Source organism: Ceratotherium simum, chromosome X, assembly GCF_057802395.1.
Source record: "Ceratotherium simum simum isolate JZ-2026a chromosome X, ASM5780239v1, whole genome shotgun sequence".
Lineage (NCBI taxonomy): Eukaryota > Metazoa > Chordata > Mammalia > Perissodactyla > Rhinocerotidae > Ceratotherium > Ceratotherium simum.
This window is the reverse complement of record NC_141940.1, coordinates 66,160,406-66,175,749: the sequence shown is the minus strand read 5'-3', so window position 1 is coordinate 66,175,749 and position 15,344 is coordinate 66,160,406.

The following is a 15,344-nucleotide window of genomic DNA, read 5'->3' as shown; positions in this document are numbered from 1 at the left end:
ACATTCAAAGGCAATTGAATTAATTAAGAACTTATTTCTATTACATTAAAATAATTGTGTTATAAAAATAGGCATTGAACAGTATGAGATCAGGAAAATAATATCAGAACAACTCTGAATTAAAAGCTCAAAACTGAGGTTATTTCTGCAATGTCTATTAACACGTCAGCAATTGAAGAATGAAAAACACTTGGACAACTTAAATGTTTTAAAAAGGCTTTAATAAAAGATTCTCACACACATGATGGTGCGTCACAGGCATGCTACCAGAATATTTCTAACGTATTTCAACTATAACTTTTAGGCAAAGCAATTACAAGGATTCTTCTGTATGGAGGTGCGAGTGCCAGAGGTATTAAATGTATAGATCAAGCAGCAGTGTAGAAAACCAGTAATGCTAATACATAATGTTTATCAAGCTTAATATGTAGAATCCATTTATATTAAATTTCTCCTTTATTTCCCACAATGAGCTCAGAGGGGGAGTAACTATTAAAACTTTTTTTATAGATGAGGAAACTGAGGTTCAGAAAAGGTAAATAACTTGCTAGCAAAGTCACATCTAGGATTTGATCCCAGCAAGTTTTTCAACACCTTTGCTATCAAATAGTAGACTGTACTTCCAAATGTTATGGTGAAAACAGTTAGATAGTTTTACCTCTGTATGAGATACAGCCCAAGAATTCTTATGTTCAATTAGGATTAATTTGGCTGAGTAATACAGACTTAAAAAAGAGTGGCTTATGTAATTTAGAGGTTTATTTTTCTTGTATGTGAAAGTGTGACTATAGGCAGTCCAAGGCTGGTATGGCAGCTTTGATTCATGAACTCTTTAAGGACCCAGGATCCTTCCATCCTAATGCTTCACTGTGTATGTCCTCCATCCTTAAACCATCATGTCTGCATTCAAGCCAGAATGAAGGATGAATGAACAAAGAAAAGGGATGAAGGCTGTGTGCCAGTTTTCTTTTAAGGAAGCTGACACCCAACATTTCCTCTTATAATCGTTTTTTGCCAGATCTTAGTCACATGGCCATATCTATCTGCAAGGGAGATTGGGAAATATAGTCCTTATTTTAGACATTCAGAATAGAGGAAATTGTATTAAAATGGGATAAGGGGAGAAAAGTAGTGGGGGATAAGCATCAGTCTCTGCCACAATCAGATAATGTGAAAATAGGTGACAGTGATGTAAAAGTGAATAAAATGTATATGTATTCTATATAACGACATCAAATAGCTAACAAGAATAAATATGAAATCCCACCTCCACTCCCAAACCTAACCCCAATACATTACAGAAAATGTGAGTTGACACAGAAAAAAACTTTATTGTCTTAATATAAAACAGTTTTATACTGCAATCATGCTATCCTTTTGCACTGTACTATGTTACCGACTTGCTTAGATTATTCAAAATCCTTTTGTATAAATCTCACTCTGCCCATGAAGCTGCCTTCTGCCTTCCATAACTCCATTGTCTCAAGCATAGAATACTCAAACATGGTGAACACTCAAATAATACAACTTTTGCCCTTGTCTACCCACATTCTTTCACAGAAATTCCTAGCTAGGGTGGGGCAAATCTGAGAGAATAATAGAAATTTCTTGAGCAATAAATGGTCAAAATGGATCATTATTTGGGTGAGTACCAAAGATTTTGACCATGGTTGAGCTGCAGCAAGGGCTCTAATTTCCTAGAAACAAGGCACAAAGTGGCTCAAGGTACTTTTCTACCAGGGTATTTTTCTAAATAGGCCAAAATCACAAGAGAAATTGATATCCTTAAAGCAGAACAATGACTTACCATACAAAATATAATTAAACAAAAGCCTACACATATTTTCTTTCTGTGTTCTACACTACCCATTTGTCAGACTACAGAGAAGCTTTCTGAATTCAACCCAAAAAAGTGTCTAAACACAGATTTGCTCCAGATGTTTTGCTTTCTTGGCAGAAGCAGAATCAGAGTATAAGCCAAATGGGTAATGATAAAAACAACTTAGGCATGAGATTTTATATGGAGTCCAGTAGGCATTGTTTTGGGTAGACAGCCAGGTCAATAATGGATCCTCAACTGAATAATTATCAAACAGGAAGAGTAGAGGAAATCATAAGTCCATGAAATGAAAGTGAGCTGGGAATGAGATAGGGTGGTCATGTATAAATACAAAGAGCAAGAGCCCAAGTTTTGGTGAATTCTATTCAACGGCTTACTTGATGACTTGGTGGCTTTTATTGGACCAGTTACTTTCACCATTGGGCTTAGACACCAGATAGCAGATATATGCAAGATGATTCCAAGGCACAGCTACATTCATATTAGACCAAGGTGATAATGTTTTACTAGATAGAAATTAATACAATACTCAGGACATTTTTACTTTGACATTGTAGTCACCAGTTCATGTTGTACACTTGATATTAGTTGTGCCAATTAATTGATGGAACATCTATGCATTATGATGATTGAGATGTAGCAGAAAATAATCCACCCCATGCTCAAAAGTATAACTTTTACTGATGCCTGAAATTCTAGGTTCTGATTTCCAAAGACATGTTCATGAGAGGAAAAACAATTAATTATTAACCGAGAGAAAGTGAATTGCTAAGGCTGGTTTCGATTGAAATAACCTGAGACTAGTGGGTCTCTGGGAGAAAGAGACTCTGCAAGAGAGTGGGCAGAGGATACAGAAAAGAAGGCAGAAATGTCAAAGATAAACTTCAGCTCCTGTACAATTTTGATGGCTGATCCTAGGTATCACTCTACAGTCAAATCAGCTGCTTTGAAGCCACTGCCAAAGAAAGATGTTAATGATTATTTTCTTATTAGCATATGGACATGGCCCTCTAAGAGAAAGAATGTCACTTTTGTTTAAATTTTTATACCAATACCACACAGTTTTTGCCAGTTCTCTTATTCAAAGATACATTTTTTACTACATGCAGAGCATAAACTAAAACTTTGAGCATGTCTAGATAGTACAAAGTGAGTTGAAGGCTTAACAATTATACAGATCTCTCGATAAATGAAGACAGCTAATCTGGATAATTTAGATAAATCACATGAAAAGGATTGTTTAGTCCAATCAAGATAACTGTAAAATTGCCCAATATCCTCTTAATTATGCATGGTGTTGATTCATCCTAACCTGTCATGGCTAACTTGCCATTGTGATTTCAATAGATAGTTAAAACCTTAAATGGTGCTCTGAAACTATGAAAAGTATGTACTTAAGCTATGTCAACACAATGTCTAAAGGTCCAGATAAAGAGGGAAACATTCATTCAACTAATTTTGTTTGTGCTATATTAAACATTTGGGAATTGGTTTGTACTTAGATTTTCCATATTTGTATTTATTTTGAATATTTATTTCCATATTTATATTTATTATGAATATTTTCCATATTCAGTCACTATGGTAACCAAACTGGAGATGCCTAATTCCTAAAGCACAGCTTAAATAATATCACTTCTCTGCTCAAAAACCTTTACTGATTAAAATATAGTGCCCAAATACCCTAGGATGGAATTCAAGGCCCGAATTACCTTTCCAATATAATTTCTCCATTGCCCTTCCTTACATAGACTATGTTCCAATTATATCAGGTCACTTCTATTACAGAGTCTGCACTATTTTTGCTTATATGATTTTGCTCATGAGGAGATTCCCCCTCAAATGGAATGGTCTTTTTCCCCAGTTTTGCCTCTCAATCCTGGCAATCCTTCAAGTTTCTTTTCAAATACCACCTCTTTCATGATCTCTTCTGTGATCCCATCTAAAACTAACCTTTATTTTCTGAACTCACATAACATTTTGTGCCTCTATTTTAGTACTTTTCATATTCTTCTTTATATCACAGATATGTTTTTATAGAAATCTAACCTCTCCAGACACTCAGTTTCTTCAGGAATATGATTCCATCTCTTCTGTCATTTTATTATGCACTATATCCAGAACAATGTATTGCATATAACGGGTGTTTACTAAAGATTTATTGCTTGCCCAAGTAATTTCTAAACAATCAACTGAAAAATGATCAATCGGGGAAATTGGTAGGCTAATCACAAAAGGATTGAGTTTCATCTAGCAACATAAATGTGGAATAAATAAGCATTAATATCCTCATTAAGGAGGCAGCAACTATAGCACATAGAAATTAGTTGACTGCCAACATTTAGAGATTTGCAAATAATTTTAGCATAATCAAAACACTATGCAAATTAATCATCATATTCATGGTCTCTTGTCTATGCTCCTTTCAAATATAAAATAAGTTAAGATTAACTATGATTGAAGAAGAAAGAATCTCTTTGCCAGGATGATAGTTATATGAAAAATAGTTATATGAAAGATGTTGGCAAGGTACATAATGCACAAACGTATGAAAAATTTCTCTGACATAGTGGTTAAGTAAAACAGTCTTGATTGTATTCGGACTTTACCATTTTCCAGCTATTTAACCTAGGGCAAATTCCGCAACTTATAAATTTTAGTTTTCTCATTGATAAAATGTGGAGACTAGTAGTAATTAACTCATATTATTGTAGGAGGAGTGAACTAAAAATACTATGGATTTGTTTCACTAGGAACACAAAGTAAGAAATTTTTGGAATTCAGTAAGCTAAATTATGTACAATTCTGCACATGTAAACATATGCATTCCAAAGCAGTTATGTAGAGTGTATACTTGGGAAATGCCTGCATTCCTACAGCTAATATTCAATGTCAAGGTTTTAATATACCAAGGCTAATCATTTTGCTTCATACTGTACAATATTTTCCTCTCAACTTTCCTTGTTGGCAAATAACCTGAATATTGTTTTCGTCCTGATGTTTAAGGTAATATGCTAAAAAATTTAACTAGATGATCAAATACTTAAAATATGTTTATTTATTTACTTTTTTGTAGGCAACTTCAATTTTGCTCCAATATAAAAAAATATTATAAGAGGTATCTGAAAATGTTGCTTACAGATTTTAAAGAAGTATATTTGAAAAATCAATTTGTATGTCTGAGGTCTATATCCTTTTATTTAGGCTTGACACTGCAAAACTGCAACTCTTCTAAGAACCTACAATAAGTCACTTAGAAATCAAAGTTATAATATTCAGTATTAACCATGGCACTAAATTTTAACTGTACCCTTTATTTTCTGAATTTAACCAGTCAGTGTGGAATTTTAAGCATGCACCCTCTACCAACTCTTTTTGAGAATTTGGAATCTGAGTGATAGGAATGATGTTGCAAAGGCGTGGCTCCACTACAAATTGGGAAGAAGCATTATTAAAATTACAACCACCTAGTGCTTCTTTGTATTTGTAGGTCTTCACATTGAGTGTTTTATCATTTGTTATTAATTCTATCACCTGTGCCAAAAAGAAATGAATGTTCAACTGTTTGAACATAGAGTGCCAAAAGCCATATGGATCTTGTTTGACACTCTTCCAAATCATAGATATCCATGTGCAACTAATAAAAGCCAATTTATTTAGTGGTAGGGAAATGGAAGTCTGCTCTCAAGTCAAGTGCAAGAACATCACTCTATAGGCTAAGTACTAAGCTCAAGGGAAATTACTTCATCCCAACATGATCCAGACCACAATAATGAATACTGTAATGTAGCCAGTGTTCAACTATGTTGACTTTACAGTACTGGAATTAATCCATCTACATTGCAGCTCAATGAAGTCATTTCTAGGCCATAGTGGTTTTGAGGCTGACTTCATCTTTGCAGGCCCAGATGCTGAACCACATAATCCTGAGAATTAATGATGTTACTAGAATGCTACTAAACTTGTGATGATAATACTTGTGTTGCATGGCATAAGCCTGTCAGATTTAGGTTGAGATCATCCTTCTATAACCTGGAGATATTTTTCAGTGGCATTTCACAAGATTGTCTATCAGTATGTATTCTCTGCCCAGAAGAGTACAATATTCCAGCGTTTAGCTGCTTTAGAATTAGGCTAATCTGTGGGGTTATTTTAAGCTTAAGGTTACATAATGTACAAGCCAGAATTGTACATTATCTGAATTACTGAGTCTCAGAAATTTCTTACTTTGAATTCTACTTTGGTCAATTAATTTGAATTGCAACTACAAGATGGATTTAGATTTATGATATTAATATTAATGCCACTATAATCTTGCAAAACCTGGAGGTTTTACTATGGCATAACTTATCTCCTTGCTTCTACCCACTTCTCTCCCACATCTACAATGTATTCTCAAAGCAGCAGTTAGAGGAAACTTGTTAAAATGTGGCAAACTAAGTCACATCAGTTCCATGCTCAAAGCCCTTCAATGGTGTCATATTTCACTTTAAATAAAAGCCAAAGTCCTTACAGTGACCTATAGGCTTTACATGACCTTTCATCTTCCTCAACCCATTAGCCCTCTGACCTCATCTCCAATCCTCTCCCCCTAGTTTGCTCTGCTCTAGCCACACAAGACTCTTTCCTATTCCAAGAATATGCCAAGGCATATCTTGACTCACAGTCATTGCTCTTTCTAGTCTCTCTGCCTAGATTATTTTTCATTAAGATATTGGCATTGTTCACTCCCTCATGTCTTTTTAGTCTTTACTTAAAATTCGCCTTCTCAATGAGAGCCTTTCTGACCACTCTCTCTACGTTTACTTCTATGTCAACACTCCCTATCCCCCTCCCTTGTTTCATTTTATTATTTCCAGAGCCCTTAACACCTTCTAACATATTATAAAATATTCATATCTATTACATATTTACTGTTTGTTGTTTATCTACTCCCACTAAAATGAAATTCCACAGTGGTAAGGATTTTTGTCTTTTACTCATTGCTACATACTCAACCCTAGAAATTTGCCTGGCACATGGCAGGCACTCAATAAGTGTATTTAAAAGAGGTAATTGAGATAGATAGCTAGGTAGACATGAGCGGGAGATCATAGTTGGAGACCTTGCTGCATCAATGGAGCATCTTACTGGCATCCAGACATGAGTGGGGGATCATGGCTGGAGACCCTACTGTATCAGTGAAGCATCTTGCTGGCATCCTACAAGATGCAGGTAAAGGATAACTGAGACCCATCTGGTGCCACCACCAGAGTCTGAGGCCATCAACCACGACAGTAAAAATAACGTGTGCACAAACAGCACATACAAAGCCTTCTGCTATACACTTCTAGAGGACATTGGCCTTTCTTTAATTTACATACAAATTTCATATGCATTAGCCCACCTCCCATGGGGGATGACTGCCTTGACAGTTCTGGAGATACCCCTACAAGGTCAAGAATTCCTCTCCTGACACGTGGGTGGAGGAAAGACCATTATTGGTGGATAACCAGATAATGCTAATTCCCTTCTAAACAGACCAAATAAAACTACAACTTACCCAAGACACTGGGTAAATGCATTCTCTGGCACTGCCCACTCCTCACTTGGAGTGTAACTGAACTTTCCGCTAATAAATCTTTGCTTGCTTGCTGTTGCTGTTGTGTAAGTGTCTGAATTCTTCTCTTACTCTGACCAAGAACCTGGGCAATTGGACTCTCCAGTCTGGTTACATAATGATTGACCTAAATCAGTGTTCAATCCCCTGGAATGACTCAAGTTTCTCGCATCGACATATAATGAAAGGTAGAAAATTTTTATTAATATTTTGTGAAAATCTTTTCAGTTAATTAGAACTCAAAATCCAAAGCTTTAAACCAGTTGTTCTCAGAATAGGGTTAAGGGATCATGCATATGAAAATTTCTGTAGCGTTTGTCAAAAATACAAGTTTCTTAGCCTCAAAACTATTCATGAGAAATCTGTAACAGGAGACTCCAGAAAATTGCATTTTTAACAAGCATGCTGTATGATTCTTTTATGTACTAAAATTTGAGAATAACTTCTCTAAACTAAAAGTGAGCTACCACTGCATGTGTGGTAATCCTTATTGTCCTTAAGTAAGTGTTTCCTTATTAAATAAAAACACCATTTCCTGTGATAACCATGAAACTTAAAAAAAAAATACCTTAGCCAAGATACATCCAGTTCTTAACAATTCAAAGTAATGCTTAGGATGAAAACGCAGTCTTGAAAGATTCTATCTTCACAAATTGAGGTATTTTTAATTTTTTTCTTCCAAAGATGTTATTACATACATTTTCATGTTCTAGATTCAGAAAAAAGGAAACAAAATTACTTTTCTTAATAATCTTCAATAAACCATATTTTAGCTTTAAGAACATCCAATTCAATGAAAAATTTAAACTAATCAGAGTTTAAATGTAATTATTTTTTCTCTCTGTGCAAGCTTACTAAGAATGCCCAAATAAAAACATAAATAAAAATAATTTTACTTCAAAATAATTAAATTGAGACTATAGTAATACATTTTTTATTAAAAACCTTAGGTAAAAACTCCATAACAGAATTTTTATGGTGTTTTCTCTTAAAATAAAAGCTATTTAGCCAAGTAAAAATGATAACTTTTTTATTCTATTTTTCATCTAAAGATGTTTTTATAATTATTCTCTCATCTTGTTTGAAATGTGTCATATAATTTAATCATGCATGTTTAAATCATTTTATAAAAATGCATGAGTGATTAGTGAACTAAATTAGGAAAGAAATATTGTTAAATATTCTGCTGTAGCTATAATTTGATTTAGAATAATAGGAAATCAGTTTTAAAAAGGATAACCTGATAAAACCTCCTGTTTTCCCTTAAGGACTTAATAAACACAAAGCCTGTTTAAGTGTTTGCAGCAAATTTTATTTAATGAGATGAGGCAGGCTAACCTACCTTGACTTTTGCCTTTCAGAATGTCACTTGAATTTTTTTTTGTGTGTGAGGAAGCTCAGCCCTGAGCTAACATCCATACCAGTCCTCCTCTTTTTGCTTTTTGCTGAGGAAGACTGGCCCTGAGCTAACATCTATTGCCAATCCTCCTCCTTTTTTTCCCTTTTTCTCCCCAAGCCCCCAGCAGATAGTTGTATGTCATAGTTGCACATCTTTCTAGTTGTTGTTTGTGGGATGCTGCCTCAACATGGCCAGACAAGCAGTGCATTGGTGCATGCCTAGGATCCCAACCTGGGCCGCCAGTAGCAGAGCACGTGTGCTTAACTGCTAATCCATGGGGCTGTCCCCCCAGAATGTCACTTGAATTTAATAGGAACAGATATTTAGGTTCAAGAGCAATAATAAGAGTAATACGCATATCTCACTCAAGTGATTACTAGTGCTCATATGTCACAACTAAGTAAACCATCACTATATTTCTTAAGGCAGCACTTGTAAGTGCATGGTACTCTTTCTTCATACTAAATTTTATGTGGAAACCTAGCATGTAAAACCTACTTAGATTAAGTGATTCTGATTTGAGGAGTGAGGTCAAGTAATCCAACTGCTTACCATTGCAGAGTAGGTAGTGCCCAATGACCACCTCTGAGGCATTTCTTGTGGGTTCCAGGATTCAAAAGACTACAGTATGAAAAGAATAAAGAATAAATCTGATGTATAAGATACACTGAATGGAGAAGCAAACAGAAGGAAAGTAATTTAAAAAGAATGTTAAGACCATGGATTGTTATTCCACAACTATTCCAAAAGCAACAGTTACTTCATATAAAGATTTTGTTTACCTGGATCCATGAGTCAGCCATTTTTAAAGCTGATTTGTTGGCTTCAGTTGCTATCACAATTAAGAACTAAGAACTTAGAAAATAGCTTAATTGCAAGTTATTTTCTCTCACCTATAAAACATACAGAAGACTATGTCTTATGTTTTGTACATTAGAAATGAAAAAGTAGATGATGGGAGGAGGTAGGACATTCAGCTAAAGAGGAATGAAGAGGTTGCCAGATTCCATAAAAGCAACTATAAAATTGAATAAAATTGTCAAAAGCAATTATTTTAGGGTTCTGGATATTGAACAAAGACAAACAATAAATTGAGAAATGATGAACAAAAAAACAGATGAAATTTAGGTAAGAATAACGGGAGTTTGTGCATTCTTGCCTGGGGAGTTCCCCACTCCCACCTATCAAAGAAAAACTGGCTCTGAAAACCAGAAGTTTACTGCCATAGGAACTGACTTTTTTGGATCAGAGATCAGGAATCTCATGTCCAGTAGTGTAAAGAAAAAGCCTACAGCACTCCTAGCCTGAGGCTGTGGTCCTAGTTAGGGCAAAAGAAAGATCTGAGGACTATCCAGAAATTTAACAGGGAAAGCCTGGAAATTAGACATTTAGTGGCTTTATTAGCATTTTCCATAGACTACAAGTCCAGTAATCTGAGGGGACTTGGTGGAAAGTAAAAGTGAGAGAATACTTGAAAACTGCCTGAATTTCAAAAATACCCAAAGCAAACATAGATTTACCAGTAGCAAATGAAAGCTTTACAGACTACAGATGTTTGAGTACAACCTCTGGCAAATTACTGACTGACCAATAAGCAACACAGATATAGAGGTGACCCTAGGAAGACAGGCTAAAAATAAAATTAGAATTAAATTTAAGAAGCTGAGCAGACACATTAGTGGACACACAATGTAGGGGTGACAGATTCTGCAGATTAAGTCTAGGTAGGTTACTTAAAAAACAAAATCAAACAAACAAAAAGAACAAAATCTTTCAGAAGACAAACAAAGAAAACAAGAACACAGAGTTGCTACAAATATTAAATTACATGTCTAGTTGTCTTTTTTATTACAAGAAATTCTAAAAAGGCAGAAAAGTGTGACCCATATTCAGGAAAATAGTGAAAACTGTCTTGGAGTGGGCTTAGAAGTTGGGTTTAGCAGATTAATACTTCAAAAAAGATATTATAAGTATGTTCAAAGAATGGAAGTAAACCATATTTAAAGAAATGTAAAGAAAGTTAATTAATAAATAGGGGCTCTCAGTAAAGAAATAGAATCTATTTAAAACAACTCAATGGAAATTATATAGTTGAAAATAAAATAAAAATTTACTAGATGAGATCCATAGTAGATTTAAAATAACAGAAGAAATAATCAGTGAAATTGAAGATAGATCCATAAAATTTTTCTAATCTGAAGAAAATAAAGGAAATAGATTGAAGAGAAATGAAAAAAGAGACATGTGTGACAACATCAAGCATGCCAACATACGCTAAACGGAATTAATTAAAGGGACAGACAGGAACAAAAGAATTGAAAAAAATATTTGAAAAACTAAGGGGCAAAACCTCCCAAATTTGATTAAAAGCATTAATCTACATATCAAAATGTTTACCACAAGAAAGATAGACCCATCATAGTCAATTGATTAGAAGCAGTTAAAAAAAACTTTTAGAAAGAAATGACTGAGTCACATACAGCAAATAGCAATGTGATTAATGGTTAACTTCTCATCAGAAACAATGGAGACCCATAAGGCAGAAGAATCACTTATTTGGAAGGCTGAAAAAATGTCAAAGAAGAATTCTACATCCAGCAATACTCTTTTTTAATAATGAAGGTGAAATAAAGGCATTCACAGATAAGCAATTGCTGAGAAAATTCATTACTACCAAAGCTTTGAAAGACACAAGAAAGATTAATGGAAGTCCTTCAGGTACAAAGAAAGTAAATATAGATGGTTACTCAAATCCACAGGAAAAAATTACAATAGAAATAAATATATGGATAAATATAAAAGACTGTATGGTTATATTTTCTTTTTTCTTCTCTTAATTTCTTTCAATAATATAAGATTTTGTATAATAATAAGAACAACACTGTATTTTTGGCTTTATAACATATACATGTGTATATATATGTTTTATATATATATATTATATGTATGAGTGTAGTAGAACAAAAGGGGGAAGGAAATGTAAGTATATTGGAGGAACATGATTATTTTACCAGAATTAAGTTAATTTTAATTAATTAAGATAATATTTTATTTTAATTAAGTTAATATTAACCAGAATTAGACTAAGGTGAGTTAAAATGCATATTTTAATTCATACAGCAATGAATAAAATTAATTTAAAATATAGGTAAAAATCAACAATGAAATTAAAATGGTACACTAAAATTATTTGACAGAAAAAGAGGTTGTAAATGAGAAACAGAGAAACATACAAGATCTGAGGAAAGTATAAAATATAATAAAATGACAAATACAAATAAAAACTATATTTATAATTACATTAAGTGTAAATGGACTAAGCACTGCAATAAAAAAGCAGAAATTATCAGATTGAATAAAAAGGACAATCAAGAGAAAGTGAGGTCAGCACAGTGTCATATTTGGAAGCTCCAACACTTGTTTCCCCATGAAAACATTAAAAAAAAGAAACTAATTGAACTAGCCTGATCAGAGCCTAGGAAAACAGCCAAAAGACTACAGCAACCAAGTGAATGTTTGATCAAGAAAAGCCCATATTCAAAATGGTACAAAATTTTGTGATGTTTTTACTTACACTTGCCCCACATTCTCCCTGGCATGGTGAAGTCTTAGTCTGGAGGAAGAGGCAGTCTAGATCCCAATTTTCTCCACAAAACTGGAGGAGGTAAAGCAGATCTTATTTGCAATACGCTAACCCGTCTCGAACTTCCTGATGAACTGCTCTCTATTCCGCTTAACTCAGTTCTCAGGTGGAGAAAGTTGACAGCCACTGCTGGTGAAAGGAGAAGAGGACTACAGGCTGACAGATACCTGGGGCAAGATATTACAGGTAGAGACAAAAAGTAGACCATCTAAAGCCCTGAGGAAAATCTATGGGAAATTAAGATACTCAAAATCAGCTACGAATCTAGGGGAATTGAGAAAGCCATATGCAGGCCCAGGCAATAGACATACTCAGAAAAGAGCTGAAATGATCTTAAGCATTTGTTTTGGGCTGATCCCTAGGCTCAGAGCATGCCCAGCTAATCAGTAAAAGACTGTTCAAGAACAAAGTAAGTCTGCAAAGAAGGGAGATATGGCTGTTTTTCCAAAAAAAAAAAAAAAAGCAATTTTCAACAAAATAATCACAAGGCATACAAAGAAACAGAAAAACATGACACCATTGAAAGGAAGAAAATAAATTGGCAGAAACTAGTCCTAGAGGAAGCACAGACAATGGACTTACTGTACAAATATGTTAAAACAGCTGTCTTAAATATCCTCAAAGAGCTGATGGAAAATGTGGACAAAAAACTAAATGAAATCAGGAACATAATATATCTATCAAAAATGAGAATATCAGCAAAGAGGTAGAAATTATAAAAAGGAATCAAACAAATTCCAGAGTTGAAAAAACACTGAATTGAAAAATTCACTAGATGGTTCAAACTAGATTTGCACAGGCAGAGGAAATATTCAATGAGTTTGAAGACAGGAAAATTGAATTTAGCAAATCTGAGGAACAGAAAGAAAAAAACAATGAAAAAAGTGAACAGAGACTAATGGAATTGTGGGAAACCATTATGCAGACCAATACATGCATGAAGGAAGTCTCACAAAGAGAAGAAAGAGAGAAATCAGTGGAGAGGTTATTTGAAGAAATAATTGCCAAAGTCATCCCAAATTTGACGGAAGATGTGAATCTAAAAATCCAAGAAGCTCAATGAAGTCCAAGTAGGATCAACTCAAAAAGACTCAGACTGAGACATATAATCAAATTGTCAAAAGTCAAAAAGAAAGAATATTGAAAGTAGCAAGAGAAAAGTGACTCATAATGTACTTTGGATCCTCAATAAGACTGTCAGCTGAAATATCATCTGAAACCTTGGATAACTGAAGGCAATGAGATTATATATTTAAAGTGCTGGGGGGGGGAAACTGTCACTAGAGAATTCTATACCAGGAAAATTGTCCTTCAAAAATGAGGGAGAAATTAAGACATTTCCAGATAAACAAAATCAGAGGGAGTCCATTATACCTAGACCTGCAATACAAGATTTGCTAGCAGAAGTCCTTCAAGTTGATGTGAAAGGAATATAGACACTAACTTGAAGCCATATGAAAATATAAACATCTCTAATAAAGGCAACCACATGGGGAATATTTTTAAAACATTATTGTTATTCTGGCTTATAACTCAACCTTTTAATTTCTACAGGATTTAAAACACAGAAACATAAAAAAATAAGTATATATCTATGTTAATGAGTACACAATGTATAAAGATATAATTTGTTGTATTTATGACATAAGATGGTCAGAGCTATATATTTTTAGAGATTTTAATGCAATTAGCATTAACTTGATATCAATTCAAATCAGATTGTTACAAATTTAGAATGATACATCAAATGTTTATGGTAACCATGCAGAAAATATCAGTAGCATATGCACAAAAGGAAATGCTAAGGAAATCAAAATGCATCACTATGAAATTCAGGTAAACACAAATGAAAGAAGTAATACAAGAAATGGGAGATGAAAAAAGCTATAAGACAGGAAAATTAAATAAAAAATTATAAAAAATATTGCTCCTTATCAATACATTAAATGTAAATAGATGATAAACTCCCCAGTCAAAAGCATAAATTGGTAGAATGCATAAAAAAATGATCCATATATATGCTATCTACCAGAGACTCACTTTAGATCTAACGACACACATAGGTTTAAATTGAGGGATAGAAAAAGTATTCAATGCAAACAGAAACAAAAGTATAGCTGTAGTGTCTATAGTAATATCAGAAAAAATGGAAAGTAAGTCAAAAACTGTTATGAGAAGCAAAGGACAAGTATATTGATACAAGGATCAATTCACCAAGAACACTTAACAATTAAAATATATATGCACCAACATTAGAGCTCCAAAATTTGTGAAGCAAACACTGACAGAATTGAAGGAAGAAATAGACTGTCATACAATAAGAGATATTTCAGTACTCCACTTTTAATCATAAATAGAAAAACCACATAAAAGATCAATAAGGAAATAGAACAACATTATAAAACAATTGGATCTAACAAAAATATACAGAAGACATGGCCAACAACAGCAGAATAGCATTTTTCTCAAATACATATAGAACATTCTCTAAAATAGGTCGTATGTAGGCCACAAACATGTATTAATAAATTTTAAAAGACTGAAATCGTACAATGTATATATTTTCTGATCACAATGCAATGAAACTAGAAATCAATAGCAGAAGGAAAACTGGAAATTAAGCAATGCACCCATAAACAACCAATCAGTCAAAAAAAAGACTTCACAAAGTAAATTTAAAAATATCTTGAGAAAAATGAGAGCAAAACACAATATACCAAAACTTATGGGTTGCCGCAAAAGCAGTGTTAAGAAGGAAATTTTTAGCTGTAAACATTTACATTAAAAAAGAAGAAAGACCTCAAATCAATAACCTAATTTTATTCCTTAAGGAAATAGAAAAAGAAGACCAAACTAAACCCAA